Genomic DNA, 16,801 nt, shown 5'->3' with positions numbered 1-16,801 from the left:
ATCCAGCTTAAACCTAATTCTTAACCAATCAAAAGTGAATTCCTGCTAATCTCTCCAGATAACTGCAAAATCACCACGAACCCGCCAGCTAACTTACAAATCTCAAAAGTAAGAGATCTAGGAGTTTCGATAGACAACCGGCTAAACCTAAAATCATTTATTAATCAAACAACTAAAGACTGCTTCCACAAACTTCACACATTAAAAAAGAATAAAACCCCTATTTCATTTCCATGATTACAGAACAGTGCTCCAAGCAATAATCTTTGCGAAAATAGATTACTGCAACGCTATTCTACTAGGCCTCCCATCATCCCATACTAAACCTCTCCAAATGATTCAGAACACGGCAGCAAGAATCCTAACGAACAAGAGGAGAAGAGATCACATTACGCCAGTACTTAAAGACCTTCACTGGCTGCCAATCCACTACAGAATAATACATAAATCCCTCACCACAATCTTCAAAAATATTCATGGACTAGCTCCTCTCAATCTACAAATAGCTCTCAAAAAACACTCCTCCAACAGACCCATAAGAGAAGCTTACAGAGAATATCTACAGGTACCACACGCCAATACCACCCAACATACAACACTGAGAGACAGGGCCTTCTCTACAGCAGGTCCCCCAACTATGGAACTCAATACCCTTAGAATTACGACTGGAACCATGTCTTCCAACCTTCAGAAAGAGACTTAAGACATGGCTGTTCATGAAAGCCTTTCCGGACCCTGACTGATGCTCGACCGCCAAATACAGCAAGACTGATTATCACCCAATAAACTGATACAGACTTACCAACCACTGCACGTTCTACTTCTTGTTAAACTTCTTGTTAAACTTCTATCATCCTCTTCTTCTACTCCCAGTTAGAACCATCCTTGTTTTATTGTAACTGCTTTTTCTGCGCACTTGTTATAATTTGTTATATTTTGTAAATGTATACTCATGTTATAGTTAAGTACGTTTATAATTTATTGATCACCCCTTGTTTTATGTAAACCGACATGATACGAACTCCGTGAATGCCGGTATAGAAAAAAACTCAAATAAATAAAATAAATAAATAAAATCTGGGGTCAGCGCGCGCAAGGGGGTGCACATTTGTGCAACCTGCGCACGCCGAGCCCGGTGTGCGCTGCCTGTTCCTCCGAGGCCGCTCCGAAATCGGTGCGGCCTCGGAGGGAACATTCTTTCCACCCCCCCACACCTTCCCCTCCCTTCCCCTACCTAACCCACCCCCCCCCCCCCCCGGCCCTATCTAACCCCCCCCTACCTTTTGTTAGCAGATTTAGCCTGCTGAAAGCAGACGTAAATCTGCGCACGCCAACAGGCTGCTGGCGCGCCATCACCCGACCCGGGGACTGGTCCGGAGGCCTCGACCACGCCCCGGGGCCGGCACCACGCCCCAGTCCCACCCCGAACTACCCCCTGACCCTGGACACGCCCCCTCCCTGCCCCTTTACGAAGCCCCGGGACTTACGCGCGTCCTGGGGCTGTGCACGCGCCGGCGGCCTATGCAAAATAGGCGCGCCGGTGCGCGAGAGCCCTGCGCGCGTAAATACGGCCGGATTTACGCGCACAGGACATTTAAAATCCGGCCCTAAATAATTAAAACTTATAAATTACAAGCAAAAAAATAAAACAATCAAAAATAAAACCAGTCAATATCTCCTTCCTCTAATGTAAAATTGACATACTTCAGACTCACCATAGAGATACTACTCTAGTCTATTTGAAGTAACAGAAAACGTATATTGGACTAACCCGGATAAGCTAAGCTAAAAAACCAAGTCTTGAGCTCCTGTTTAAACTTTTTAAAATTTGACTCTAGTCTCAGGGGCGCTGGGAGAGAATTCCAGATTCCTGGACCAGTCAGCGATAGCGCTCTTTCTCTCTCCTGATTAAGACGTGCTGACTGAACAGCTGGCAGAGTCAGCAACCCCTTATTTGCTGACTGCAAATTTCTCTGTGGAACATGTAGTTTTATGGCTGTATTCAGCCAATCTACCCGATCAGAGAAAATTAATTTGTGCAGAATACACATAGCTTTAAATTTAATTCGAAACTCAATCGGCAGCCAGTGTAGTTTAATTAATGTGGGTGTAATATGTTCGTTTTTCCTCAACCCTGTCAATACTCTGGCCGCCGCATTCTGCAATATCTGCAATGGACGAATTGCAGATGCTGGCAGACCCAGCAAAAGGGAGTTGCAATAATCCAAACTCCCAAATACAAGAGCTTGTAATACGGTGCGGAAATCATTAGTTTCTAATAATGGCCTGAGCCTTCTTAGCATTAATAGTTTGCGAAGCCTTCTCTCACTTTTGCTAAAATATGTTTTTTAAAAGTAAATTCTGGATCAATTATAAAACCTAGATCCGTAATCGAATCTGCAAATTTTTGAGTAATATTATCATGAAGCAGTATCTGATTTAAATTTCTAGGGGAAGTCTTTCTCTCCAGTAAGATAATCTCAGTCTTTTCAACACTGAGTACCAGTCTCAACTAGTCCAACACCTGTTTAATCGCCTTCAAGTATATTGATAGCAATTTACAAGTGTCCTCTACTGATTTTTCAATTGGTAATAAAATTTGAATGTCGTCTGCATACAAAAAATACTTCAGTCCAAGACCTGAAGGTAGCCAACAAATTGGCAACATGTATATGTTAAACAAAGGGGGTGATAATGCCAAACCCTTAGGCAGAAAGGACGGCACCATGCGTAAGGTCACTGTCTGCTGAAATCCGCAAAAACGGATCTCGGCAGGACAGGGCCTGTAATCCTGAAACGTGTCGCGCTCAGCAAATAGCCATTAAGACGACCGTCTTCAGAGTCAGGTCCTTGAAACAAGCCTAACCTACTGGCTCAAAGGGCGGTACACACAACGCCCGTAGGACAAGGTTCAATTTCCACTTTGGGTGCAGTTTCCAAACAGGCGGCATCAAATGCTTGACCTCAATGAAGAAGCAAACCACATCGGGATGGCAGGCCAGGGATCTGCCATCTATTCGTCCCCTAAAACATCCCAGAGCGGAAACCTGAACTCGTAAGGAATCGTATGCTAGGCCCTTGGAGAGACCCTGCTGTAGAAAACCAGAATATGAGGGACGGGCGCTGACTCCGGCCTGATCCCCTGTTGCGCACACCAGGACTCAAACACCGTCCACACTCGCACGTACACCCTGGAAGTGAAAGGGCACCTGACCTGAAGCAGCGTGGCAATCACCGGCTCTGAATACCCCTTCAGCTGCAGACGCTGCCTCTCAAAGCCAAGCCGCGAGAGAAAAGCTAAACTCCTGATCCAAGAAGATGGGACCCAGACACAACAGGGCCGGTAAATGCGCCAGCCGTAAGGGCTCATCTGTGGCTAGTCGTACCAGATCTGTAAACCAAGGGCGACGTGGCCACTCCGGAGCCACCAGCACTTCCTGATCTTGGTGCTGTTCCACTCGTCTGAGGATTCAATCTATGAGAGGCCAAGGAGGAAAAGGCGTACAACAGAATCCCTGTTAGCTATTTGGACACCAGGGTGTCGAGACCTACCACCCCATCTCCTTCCATCGACTGAAAAAAACGCGTCTTCGTGTTGAGGAGGTTCATCATGAGGTCCAACTGGGGCGTTCCCCCTCTGGCACAAATGAGGATCCACGCCTCTCTGAACAGCTCCCACTCCCCTGGATCCAGCTGTTGCCTGCTGAGGAAGTCCGCCTGGACGTTGTCCATGCCTGCCACATGTGAGGCAGCAATGCCCTCTCAGATGGCGTTTGGCCCAGGCGAAGAGTAGATGAGCTTCTCGGGCTACTGTAGGGCTCCTTGTACCACCCTGGCAGTAGAGGTACACCACCAAGGTGGCGTTGTCTGTAAATACTCGAACATTCTGACCCTGCATCAGATCCAGAGATGCTTCTAATGCCCTGCGCATTGCCCTCATTTCCGGGCAGTTGATGGACCAAGCTTGCTCTGACTCCAACTCCACGCCCTGTGCCGCTCTGCCCAGGCAGATCGCATCCCAGCCTCGGAGGCTGGCGTCAGTGGACACTACTACCCAGTCTGGGGTTTCGAGGGGCATTCCTCTCTGTAGATTGAAATCCATTAGCCACATGCCAGGCTGGATCTGGACTGGGAGATCAGGGGCAGCTGCACCAGATACTGATCCGACACTGGGCTCCACTGGGACAGGAGAGCTTGTTGTAACAGCCTCAAGTGAGCAAATGCCCACGGGACGAGTGTTATTGTTGATGCCATGGATCCCAGCACCTGTAGATAGTCCCAGGCCGTAGGAGTCTGCGTTGTCCTTAAGCAAATCACCTGCTCTTGCAATTTGTGCATCCGTTCCTCTTTCAGAAACATCCGGCCCAGACGAGCATCGAATTGAGCCCATAGGTATTCCAGGACCTGGGAGGGAATCAGGTGATTCTTCGCAAGGTTGATCACCCACCCTAACGACTACAGCAAGTGGGTCACATGATGAATAGTCCGCTGACCATCTTCCTCCGACTTTGCCTGGAGGAGCCAGTCATCGAGGTACGGGTGCACCAACACTCCTTCCCGCCGAAGGGCTGCCGCAACTACCACCATAACTTTGGTGAAGGTGTAGAATGCCGATGTCAGCCCGAAGGGGAGCGCATGAAACTGGAAACACTGTCCCAGAATCGAGAACCGCAAGAACCGCTGATGATCGCTCTGGATCGGGATATGGAGGTAGGCCTCTGAGAGGTCCAAGGAGGCGAGGAACTCTCCCTTGTGTACCGCCGCAATCACCATGCGCAGGGTTTCCTTTCAAAAACATAGGACTTTCAGACTCTGGTTCACTCTACCTGAGGCAATGGAGAGTAAAGGGACTTGCCCAAGATCACAAGGAGCAAAAATGGGACCTGAACCCTGGTGTCCTGGTTTGTAGCCTGCTGCTCTAACCACTAGACCAGGGGTTCGCCTGTTGGAGGTCCAGAATGGGACGAAAAATCCCCTTTTTTTGGCACTACAAAGTACACAGAGTACCGTCTGGCCCCTCGTTACGCCTCTGGAACAGGAATGATGGCCTGCAGGCTTATCAGACGGCGTAGCGTGGAGTCCACCATGGTTTGCTAGAATAGGGACTAACAGCATGATACCAGGAAGGCATCTCTGGGAGGGTGAGCATAATCTACACTGATCACCAGTAGTACCCACTGGTCGGTCGTAATTCTTGCCCACTCCTCGTAGAATTGGGACAGTCATCCCCCTACCGCCGCCTCCGGGAAGTGGGTGCTCCTGAGTTCATTGGGAGACTTTGCCCATTCCCTTTTGATTCTCCCAGTGACTTTAGCAGCTTGTCCAAGTCCTTGCCAAAGAGGAGCTTTCCCCTGAAGGGAAGATTACATAAACATGCTCTAGAAAAAGAGTCAGCCGACCAATTTCGGAGCCACAGCAGTCGTTGGGCCGCCTCTGAAGAGGCCATGGAACGCACCGAAGTCCGAACCAGGTCATACAGGGCATCCGCCGTGTAAGCCACCCCTCTGCGCCTGGGACATGAACCCCGAGGCGGCCAGGTCCTGTGGTTGCTGAATCCAACACAGGCAGGTGCGCTGCAACAAACTGGCACATACAGCTGCTCTGAGGTTCAAGCCGAGACTTCAACAAGGCGTTTCAGGTGAGCATATCCCATATGCAGCAAGGTAGGCGATCCAGTAAAGCCATGAGGAAACAACAAAAAGGTGGATGCCACAAAGAAGTCATTTCCAATTCTTTATTAGTGGAGACGTGTAATATGTAACTATTCTTAGGAAGCCCGACTCTGGCCGAGTTTCGCCACAATACATATAAAATCATAAAAATACAAAAACTTTGTAAATACATTTATAAAACATTAATAAAACAAACGTAGGGCCTCATTTTCCAATATCGCACAGTATCGCATGCAATACCAAAAAGGGGTGTTGCGCCCAATTTGGGCTAAGTATATATCGCGGTTCTCGATGTTTCCGGAGAGCCTGTTGCAGTATCCTGCAGGCTAGGGGGGAGAGAGAGAGAGGGAGAGAGAGAGAGATTTATTTATCGCAGGCCTGCGATACTTTAGAAAATCGCGCTAACGGGGTTCAGCGCTCCACGGAGGAGGAAGGAAACAGATAAAAAGTACTGCAAACCTCCGGTTAAACTGCCCAGACCCTCAGAATGCCTGCCCTGAGGCTAAAAACGCCCAGGAGCTACTTCCTAGACCCGAGGAGGCTCCTGGTACTAGGATGTTCCTCCTCTCCCAGCCAAGCACTGCCTAAAATGGCAAGCCTCAGAGAAAAACCCCTGCAGAGAAAAACTGAAGGCAAGAAATTAATCTCTCTTTTTTTTTTTTTAAAACTCTGAAAGTAACAATAAAAAATCCCCACAGGGGCACTTTCCTTTAGGAGGCGCTGGAAGAGGGCTTCGGGACATGGAGGGAACCAGTCCCCTGGCTATCCAACTCCCCGGAATCCAAGGGCTCTACAGCAAGGGATGGCCTGCGATCGGAACCTCACACCTCGGGGAGCCCTGCAAGAAACTCAGTCCAGAGCTACAAGATGCATGACCACAATCTGCTGGAGACAGAGAAATACTGAGGAGCTGCAGATGGCACTAGAGTTATATAGCTGTGCCTCGAAGTTTTGGTTCTCTGCCTCCATCTGCTGGTGGGAGTATATAACCCACTGGCGTGGACTGATCTGGGTATGTCCAGGAACCTGTAATTGGATGTTTCACATCTTTCTGTTTGAATCTTTATCAGCGTGCCTCTTTTTCATTTTAATAATGTTTAAGGGTTTCTGGCTACACTAGGTGACTACATCCCTTTCAGACATAATTTTATTTTCTGTTGTTGGAATCTCATTATCCAGTGCTGAAAAGGTAATTATGTAAGGATGATTTCCGGCGATGATGCGAGCCTAGGCCGAGGTCATGAGCCTGATCCCAAGCGCCTAGGGGATTGCTGTCAGTCCACATATTAAACCTGCATAAAAAGTGAATCTGAGTACTGAAAGGGCTGGAGTAAATCCTCCTGATCGGGCGCACTCTGGTGGCGAGTTAGACATGGGATACGTCAACGAGCGAAGAGACTTGGAGCTGAGAAACAGACAGCCCTAGAAGACAAGATGGCGGCTTACCCGAGTTGATCCAAGGGGAGGCCTTGTTACAGTGGTGCGAGTTGTGCTTGCCAGAGTTGTTGAGGATAGATACTTAAACGCAGCACACCGTATTGGGCCTCTCTTGCAGGCTGTGCAATGTCCTGGGCTAGTAATAGCATATTTCTCAACTTTTTTGATAAGATGTGTAAACTAAATGCATTCCGCAACCACGAAGAAGTGCTGTTTGAAAATAAAAAGACGTTGCTGCTTCCAGATTATTCGGCCAAGGTGGCTATGATGTGATATGAAGTCATGTCATTTTGCTCACAATTATATAGAACAGTGGTTCTCAACCTTTTTCCCATCGTGACACACCTGACAGGCCACACACACATGTGTGACACACTGCTCATTACAATTCACGGCGGAAATAAAAAGTAAAGGTCCAGTAATTATTTTTATTGTTTAAAATGACACAAGGAAAAGATACATATTCTGTCTGAACAGAAATTGCATAAATAGTAAACATCCCACACCAAAACAGCACCAATTTCCAGCACTTAAACAGTAACCATCTTACCTAAGAAAAGGCAACACTGAAATATTACACCAGGCCTTAAGACACCAATACATCTCATAGAAACATAGAAATGACGGTAGAAGAAGACCAATTGGTCCATCCAGTCTGCCCAGCAAGCTTCACACTTCTTTTTTCTCATACTTACCTGTTTCTCTTGGCTCTTAGTAACCTTAGGTTCTATTTCCCTTTCACCCCCACTATTAATGTAGAGAGCAGTGATGGAGCTGCTTCCAAGTGAAATGTTAAGTTTGAATAGTTGGGTAAGCGGCAGCATAGCTCTCTGCCGTTGAAGCAGAGATATGCGTGAAGTATTAGTTTTTCTTCTCCCCTGCCGTTGAAGCAGGGAGCTATGCTGGATATGCATTGAAAGTGAAGTATGCCTTGAAAGTCACATTAACTATCAAATATTGAAAAGCCTAATAATTGGTAATTGAATAAGCCTAATAATTGGTAATACCTATAGCCCATGAACCCATCCCTGGGTTTTTTTTGTTTTTGTTTTTCTTTTTTTAATTGGGAGATGGCAGCCCTCCATCCTTCCGCTCCGTGAAGGTGGAACACCAACCACTGGCCACTGGCATCCCGCTCCGTGAATGCCTCTGTGGCTACTGCCGCTCCGTGCAGTGTTTTGCTGCCTGCTCTTTATACGCGTCCTCTAGACCTGATGGATCCACAGTGTTTATCCCACGCCCCTTTGAAGTGCTTCACAGTTTTGGACTTCACCACTTCCTCCGGAAGGGCATTCCAGGCATCCACCACTCTCTCCGTGAAGAAATACTTCCTGACTTAATAGAACTTAATAGACTTAATAGGAGAAATACTTCTCCTATTAGGAAAACGGACCAAGTCAGGCTGCTATAGAGCCCTACACAGAAACTACACGCCAGCAGAAAACCTCACCTAAATCACATGTGCTGACTCTCACCTAACAAAGAATAAAGAGACCAAAATACATAACTAGAAGCATGCAGAAAAAACTGAATTGGAAACTGCAACAAGCCAGAGTCTCTGTATGCAGTGTAATACAGGAAAAAAGAAATCGCCCATCCTTATAAAAAAAAACAACAAATCAAGAAATATAAAATCAGTAGCAGTAAAACCATACTAACAAAAAGAACAGACTATTTCGAAACAGCTGATGAGTGGAATATCCAATAATTAAAAACTCATATAAAAAATTTCTAGATACCAATAAAATATTTCAAAATAGCAGGCACAAAGACCCAGTAATGAAAAATAAGGATACAACATTTTTTTTGCTCTGCATATCTGGAAACGTTTGATATCCAGGTATCCTAAGATTGTTTTGAATTAGCAGGAGGAGGGGTGGTTTGCTTGGAACTTTCTCCTCTCTCTCAGTCACATACCAGCGCTCTCTCTCACACTGGCTCTCAATTACACACCTATACACACATGCTCTCAGTCACTCACATATACACATGCTTTTTCTCTCACTTATATAGGCTCTTAGTTACACATTTACACACATGCTATCTTTTCACGCTTACACACACAGGCTTCCAATCACACACATACATGCTGTCTTTTTCTCTCACACACAGACTCTCATTCACATGCTTACAAACATGCTCTCTCTCTCTCATTTACACACAAGCTCTCAATCACGTACTCACATGCTAACTTATCAAGAACCTCACTCACACCATCCACAAAAAACCTAGGAGTAACCATCGACAGCCAACTCAACTTTAAACGACACATCTCCAATATAATCAAAGATGGATTTTTCAAACTTCAAACACTTAAAAAACTCAAACCTCTCCTCCAACCGCATGATTTCCGAACAGTACTACAATCAATTATTTTCTCAAAACTCGACTACTGCAACTCCCTCCTCCTTGGACTTCCTGAAATCCACATCAAGCCCCTCCAAGTTCTACAAAACGCCGCCGCCAGAATTATCACCAATCACAGAAAATCCTCCCACATCACACCCACTCTCAAAGACCTCCACTGGCTGCCCATCACACAAAGAATCCAGTATAAAACCCTCACCCTTCTTCACAAAAAAATAAACAACAACAGAATGGTCTGGCTAAACAACAACATCCAACCATATTTCACACAAAGAAATCTCAGATCCACCAACTCAGGTCTCCTCTCCATCCCAACTCTTAAAAATGCTCACCTCAATACAACACGCAAACGAGCCATTACAATAGCTGGCCCTACCCTCTGGAACTCCCTCCCCCCACAGCTCAGAAACGAACCCTCACCGCAAGTCTTTAAAAAACAGCTCAAAACATGGCTGTTCTTGAAAGCATTCCCTCCTGAACCCCAACATCCTATAATAAACGCTCTTGAAAGCCTTACCGCATAACTTCTACTCTGCATGAACGCATAACCCCTCCCCCCTTCTCTATCCTCCCTTTTCCCTGTCCCCCACCCTTCTCGTAACCTCCCTTTTCCCTGTCCCCCACCCTACTCATAACCAAGTCATATTGTACATATTGTATATAGGCTATATGCCATTTCTATATACCCACATCTAATATTTAATTTTAATTTTATTCATATGTTACAATGTTCCTTATATTTATTGTTTAATCAACTGTTCTCTTGTTACAATGTAAAATAGGGCAGTTCCGGCTCTATTCAACCTGTTTTCTGGAAACCGATGTGATATCTCGATCGAATGTCGGTATACAAAAGAAATAAATAAAATAATAATAAATAAATAAACTCACCTAAACCAGCTCTCAATCACACACAGACACACATGGTCTCTCTCTTACTTATACACACAGGCTCTTAATCATACATACACATGATCTCTCTCACACACAAATGATCTCAATCATACCCACATACTCTTTCACACAAACAGGTTTTCAATCACAAACTTACAGATACAGGTTCCCAATCGTAAACTTACATTCATGCTCTCTCTCTCACAAGCAGGCTTCTCAATCACTTACGGCTCGATACTGTAAGGCCGCGGTAGAAACAGTGCGGCAGTGTCAGGCGCACCCTTCCTCCCCGCACGCACAGTTCTCTTGACCTAGCGCCTGATACTCTCTTCTAATTGCATGCAAATGCATGCCGCGGCTGTGAAGCGTTAGGGAAGGGTTATGCCCGCGCAACCCATTTTACTGTATAGGCGCTTAATACAGCGCCTATACAGTAACCTGGGTGCGCTGGTACCTGTCATTTCAAATGTCATTTCAAATGACATTTGAAATGACAGGCACCAGGAAGTGTAAAAAACAATGACAGGCACCAGGAAGTGTAAAAAACAAAATTTTTAAATACCTGTTGGAGGGCCGCGTGGGTCCAGGAGGCCGGCGGGATCCGGGGGGCGGGTGGTCGCGTGTTAAATCTAGGCCGCGGGCGGGTGGGCGCCTGTTCCAGGTGGGGGCGGGTGGATGCGCGTTAGTTTCAGACGGCCGGCGGCGGGAGCTGGGGGGCGGGTGGTCGCTTGTTAAATCTAGGCCGGGTCGCACAGACGCGCATTCATCCAGGCGGAGGAGCCGGCGGCTTTTGCCGCCGGCTCCTCCGCCTGGATGAATGCGCCTGGATGAATGAATGCGCGCCTGTGCGACCCCTGCGATTCGGTGCTCAAGGCAGTCACATGCCGTGACGTCGGGCGTCGTGACGTCACGCCTTGAGCGCCGAATCGCAGGGGTCGCACAGGCGCGCATTCATTCATCCAGGTGGAGGAGCCGGCTACTTTCGCCGCCGGCTCCTCCGCCTGGATGAATGCGCGTCTGTGCGACCCGGCCTAGATTTAACAAGCGACCACCCGCCCCCCCGGCTCTCGCCGCCGGCCGCCTGGACCCACGCGGCCCTCCGACAGGTATTTAAAAATTTTTATTTTTTTTTCTGACAGGTTTTATGTGTCCCACAGCATTACATTTTCTCGATCATCTCTGTATCGCTTTTTTTTTAATTGTGTTTTATTGTTTTTGAGTATCTTAAGCGGTGTCGATGGATTTGTTACTAGACTCACAGTCCTAATACCTACTAGGGGGAGGCGGTAAACTAACACGTTAAGGCCGCGGCAAAACAGCGGGTTACTAAGGAGATAATATCAGCGCCCGTTACAGTATCGGAGGGGAATAGCTAATTCCTTCATTATACAGCTAATTCGTTCATTTACACATCATATACATGCTGCGTGCGGAAAGGGTTATGTGTCTATTTTACGAAGCGCTAAGGACGCGTGAAACTGGAGACTGTATCGCTGGATCGCCTTACTCGTCTGTATTGTGCGCTCCCAGCACGTTACAGACGGGGAATCTTTAACCGCACGTTACTGTATCGACCTGATACTCTTTCACATATACAGGCTCTCAATCACACACACAGGATCTCAAACACACATGCTTGCTTGCTCGCTCATTCACTCTCTCTCCCTTCCTCCCCCCCCGGAACTAGCGGCGGCAGCAGCCTCCTCCCAACCCTAACCTCCTTCATTTTCAGCTCTCGTGAAGGAGGAGTCCATTGGCCGTGGGGGTTGACGATCTTCTTCATTTTCCTCCGAGCCGCACTGCACATTCTTCAGACCGCACCTCTTTTGTGTTCTTCGAGCCGACGCTGACCACACTAGCATGGTCTCTTCTTCATGCGCACGCACCCGCTGCTCACCACTTCCGGGCCGCGATGGGGGCAGGAAGAAGCGACCATACCGGTGCCACTGACTCCAGCTGTTCTGCCGCGTTCCGCCCGGGCTGACAGCATTTTAAACCCGGGCGGAGGAGGACCGGGGAACAGCTGGGTCAGCGGGGGACCGGGAAGTGTGGCGACACACCTGCATGTTCTTGGCGACACACCGGTTGAGAACCACTGATATAGAAGAAGCATAAAGTGTTCCCTTCAGTTCCCTTAATATCTACATTTTTTTTTTTTTAAATTTTACTTCCAAAGCTGAAGTGCAGGATTTCATGCCTCACTGGACTGATTTAATAAGGTCTTTTGATTCATTGTTTATATCACAGCTGGGGAAATGTTAATTTGGACAGCCCATCAATATGGGTCAGCCAGTCTACATATATATAAAGCTTTTAAATCAGAGATGAAAGGTTTCATGATCTCACTGGACTAACTTAACGAGTTTTTGATTTGTTGTTTACGACATAGATATGGAAACAGTAATTTGGATAGCCCATCACGAAGGGTCAGCCATTATGCAGATTCATAAAGTGATCCCCGGGGCACCTATTTGCTGACCTGATTTTGCTACTTGTCATCCTCTGAAGTTTGGACAATACGGGAAGCAAGTTTGGTTTTGGTGCAGTAACATGGAAGGAACAGTAAACAGGCGCTTCTTAGTAGGAGGCCATACCCAAGAGCAACGTTGAGCTTCAGGGTAGTGGGATGAGGGCAGACGTATTGGGGTAAAAAGGAAAGATGGGGAGTGTATGGTTGAATGTGAATGTATGAATGGATCGGGTGGGAAATGGTATTGTGAATATGGGCCCTGTTTGTAATGGAGGGGAGACCTAGGCTAGGGGGTCTTTCCTGTGCATATGAATAATTATCTTGCATGTAAAACTGCTTCAGAGATTAATGGCTAATTTAGTTATCTCCTCCTTAGATGTTGATGGCTTACACTCGTCAATTAAAAGAGAAAAGCTTTTGACAGAACTTCAATGGAAAAGTGTTGATATCGCATTCTTACAAGAAATGCACCTAGATGCTAAAGAGCACAGGAAACTCATGAATGGTTAGGTCAATGTTACCATCCTCCTTAATTAGCAGGCAATGTGGAGTTAATGAGGCTACACCATTTATAGTAGAAAAACAAACAGCAGACCCAAATGGCACGTATGTTTTGGTAACTGGGTCCCTGTAAGCCTCCAAGGTACAGTACTATTATTGAATATATACCCATATTTTTCGCTCCATAAGACGCACTTTTTTTTTGTCTGTGCGTCTTATGGAGCGAATAAAAAATTAATTAACTACAACCCCCCACCCTCCTGACCCCCCCAAGACTTGCCAAAAGTGCCTGGTGGTCTAGCGGGGATCCCGGGAGCGATCTCCCACTCTAGGGCATTCGGCTGCCAGTAATCAAAATGGCGCCGGTGGCCCTTTGCCCTTAGCATGTGACAGAGGCTACCGATGCCATTGGTCGGTTCCTATCACATGATAGGAGCAATGGATGGCCTACGCCATTTTTTAAGATGGCGCCGGCCGTCTATTGCTCCTACCATGTGACAGGGGCCGACCAATGGCACCGGTAGTCTCTGTCACATAGTAAGGGCAAAGGGCTACCGGCGCCATTTTGATTACTGGCAGCCGACGGCCCCAGAGCAGGAGATCGCTCCCGGGACCCCGCTGGATCACCAGGGACATTTGGCAAGTCTTGGGGGGTCAGGGGGGAGGGTTGTAGTTAATTAAATTTGAAGGGTTGGGTGGTTTTTCTTTTTCTTTCACGAAATAGCGCGATTAAAGTTTTCTATGTTGCTACATAAGCAGGGCAAAGATGCAGCGTTTCCTGCTTCCTATATTAAAATACTGTGTGTGGTTTTCGCCAGTCTAGTAAATGTGATAATACAGGATCTGATATCTTCAGACCAGACGGGGCATATAGGGCGCAGACTATCTTCTAATGTTCTGAAAGCTTTGCGTGCTATCAGAATGGCAGCAGACTGTGGGGTAAAAAAGAATGTTGTTTAGCCTGGATTCGGAGAAGGCTTTGAGCGCGTGGAGTAGCCTTATTTGCACTGGGTGTTAGATCATTACAATTTTGGTCCGGTCTTTTTAAAATGGTTATTGACCATGTATAATCAACCCTGGCTCGACTTGTGGTTAATGGAGCATTATACAATGCTTTCAACTTTGTAGAGGTACCCGTTAGGGATGCCGCCTATCCCTGTTGCTTTTCTCTTATCCTTGAGCCATTGGCGATTGCATTCAGCTTAATGAATGGATTTGAAGGCTTACCGGTAGGCAGAGGTTCTGTGCGTCTCGACTTATTTGCGGAGGATGATCTTTTTTGGGGGAATGTGCAGCGTACCCTGGAGAATATTTTAAATCAAATGCAGATCTTTGGAAGTTTCTCTGGTTTAAAGATTGACCTCTAAATCTCTGGCTTTTCCACTACACTCGTTGATGCGGACAGACCAGGAGGATGTGTTTCCATCGATGTGGGCAGACTTTCCTATTCAATATCTGAGCATAATGCTGACCATGTCTACCAACGAAATATACAGATGTAATTTTTCTACAGCTTTAGAATATACTCAAATTTTGTTGAAAAGGTGGCATTGCTGCCTTTCTCTCTGATGGGGAGGTGTGGTCTTGCCAAAAATGTAATATTGCCTTCAAATGTTGCCATTTTGGGTTAAGCTAACGGATTTAACCAAATTATATTCTTCAGTTATCTCATTTATCTGGCGAGGCAAAAGGACAAAAATAAGTTATGACACTGTGTGGAGAGGGGGCAAAAGGGGGCTATCGTTGCCAGATCTTAGATTATATAATGTGGCTTGCCTATTGAGATATATCCAGGAATGGTCAGTGATGGGCAATAAGTATGACCCTGATTCATTGATGGCAGCAAGTGTCTCCCTTATCGATCTATTAATTTGCTCCATTTACCGAGCCATAGGATACGGAGGTTAAGTTGTATCAGTTTTTGTATGGCAGACTTCCGGAAAGCATGGCGCTGGTGGAGGATACATATGAAACAAAATATGCATTTATGTTGATTGTGTTTTTAGTATTGCAGTGTGCTTGCTACTCAATAAACATAGTTTTTTTTTGGGGGGGAGAGAAAACGTATTGTGCAAGGGTAACAGCGGAGAGAGTGGGTATCTCTTCACCACAGGCTTTATTCTGCCAGGGCCCCCTATAATCCATTTATTCCTGGGTTTCTGAATCCTGGATGTCTGACTTATCTGTGGGAATGGGGGTGGGAATTCAGGATGCTGCACAGTTGTGAATATTGGGTGTCGTATAGTCACATGTCTTATTCTACCAGAGCCCTCTGTAAACCATGTATTCTGGCGTTTCTAAATCCTCTGTGGGAGCTGGGGGAGATATTCTGAATGTTGCAAGGTAAGGGAGCAGATTTGAAACATGAACAGTTCCTTGTTCAAATGAGTCGCCTGCTTTTCATTGCAGACAGCTGAAAGCAAATTGGACAAACCATAAGTCTCCAGATGGTAGGCCAGACCCTCTCACGGTTAGCTAGTTGTAGTTGCAGCTGCAGGAGCCAATTCTAGTGTATGACGACAACATGCTGCCACCTACCGCAGGTCAGAGGCCCTATGAATCTCATGATCAGATCGCAAAATTAGTGAGATCTTTCTTCTCCAAATTTTCTAAGAAGTTGGAGGACTCTTTTTCAACCTGTTTTCCGGTCTAGCATCAGCATTTCCACCCAGTGGAGTCCTGGTTTCGCCCATAAGGCTAAACACTTCCTGGAAGCTGATTATCCACTCCTGTTCCTTGTCTCATTCTGTTGCAGCGGAGTCTAGCAGATTATAGGGTGTGGATTGCCCAGCGCTGCACCCTCTCCTGGCTATAAAACCACAGGAGTCGTTCTCTTTGTTGCATTCCTGGGTTGGGTCGGATGAAAATTTGACAGGCATACCATCCGATTCATTGCTAGAGCTTCCATACAATACTTTGCCTCGAGAAGCCCTCTCTTGCTCAAAATTAATTGAAAAAAAAGGGATTATCCCTAGGGGTCCATGTTTGTAAGAGCAAAGATCCTCGTTCTAGGCTTCTAAGGCAGTTACACATTCTTGTTACACCTGAACCAGTGCCATTGCCTGTTCATGCCATTCTTAATGCTTTACAGATGTGTGGGAAACACACATTTTAGATACACCACTTTCAAGAAAACTGTAGTTAAAGTACAGATTTGAGCAATCTTCAGCTTTTGGTGTTATACAGTTTCTACACAATTCAGTGGTATAGTCTGCTACGAAAAAAGTGAAGAAAATGGGGATACATTCAATTTCATCACCAGGGAGGAACCAGAAGTTCTTTGACCATTTTGGCAAGAGTTTTTCAAGCTTCTGTGCGGTTTGCTTTACTATTCACTAGCTCTGTATGGTACAGTATGTTCATGACTGTCATTCAGAGATTTTCCGGATTTCTGTCAACCATGCCAGAAAAGCCTTTCCGGTTATTCCAATGATACCGGATGCTGCCTTTACTTCTGCAA

The 16,801-nt window shown here is 46.4% G+C and overlaps 1 protein-coding gene across 2 annotated transcripts in view; it reads left to right on the top strand.

Moving 5' to 3' along the window:
- The window catches only part of GNE (glucosamine (UDP-N-acetyl)-2-epimerase/N-acetylmannosamine kinase), a 320,201-nt gene that overhangs the window by 62,513 nt on the left and 240,887 nt on the right, over positions 1–16,801 (top strand). The window contains exon 1 of one of the 2 annotated variants that reach the window (XM_029602641.1): positions 13,940–13,980. The exons of the other annotated variant lie outside the window; for it this stretch is intronic. The gene's annotated coding sequence lies outside the window, so the exon portion shown is untranslated. Of the gene's footprint in view, positions 1–13,939; positions 13,981–16,801 lie in introns of those variants that run through there. 2 annotated transcript variants of the gene reach the window in all.

Source organism: Rhinatrema bivittatum, chromosome 1, assembly GCF_901001135.1.
Source record: "Rhinatrema bivittatum chromosome 1, aRhiBiv1.1, whole genome shotgun sequence".
NCBI lineage: Eukaryota > Metazoa > Chordata > Amphibia > Gymnophiona > Rhinatrematidae > Rhinatrema > Rhinatrema bivittatum.
Note: the sequence above shows the minus strand (reverse complement) of the source record. Positions and strands in the feature narration are given on the sequence as shown.